We start from the raw sequence: 451 nt of genomic DNA, 5'->3' as shown, positions 1-451 counted from the left end.
AAAATAAAATTAATAGGCTAAAAATGTTTAATTGGTTGTTAAGTTGTGAAATATCTTATTTGCCTTAGTCTTCTTTCCTTAAAGCTACTATAGATTTAATAGTTAATATTTGCTACCACTAGCGTATCATAAAAGTATTCTGCTACTATGTAAAATATTTCTAAGATATTTCACAACTTAACGGCTAATAAAATGTTTTTAGCCCATTTAACTATTATTGTGGTGCAAAATGAGAATGTCTAAATTAGAGTATCTCTTATAATGTATGTTGTTTTTTCTTTTTTTAATTGATATATCCCATTTGATATATTTTATGTATCTTTATAGATATTGTTCATATATGATAAATAGGACGTACTTTTGTTAAAATGGTCAAACTTTTTAACTTTTTCTCTCCCATCAATTTACAACGATGATTAGGAAAATCATGTTAGTGTTAGTTTTGATTGAA

This window comes from Amaranthus tricolor, chromosome 10 (assembly GCF_026212465.1).
Source record: "Amaranthus tricolor cultivar Red isolate AtriRed21 chromosome 10, ASM2621246v1, whole genome shotgun sequence".
In the NCBI taxonomy this organism is placed as follows: domain Eukaryota; kingdom Viridiplantae; phylum Streptophyta; class Magnoliopsida; order Caryophyllales; family Amaranthaceae; genus Amaranthus; species Amaranthus tricolor.
The sequence above is the reverse complement of the archived record's forward strand: the minus strand, read 5'-3'. Positions refer to the sequence as shown.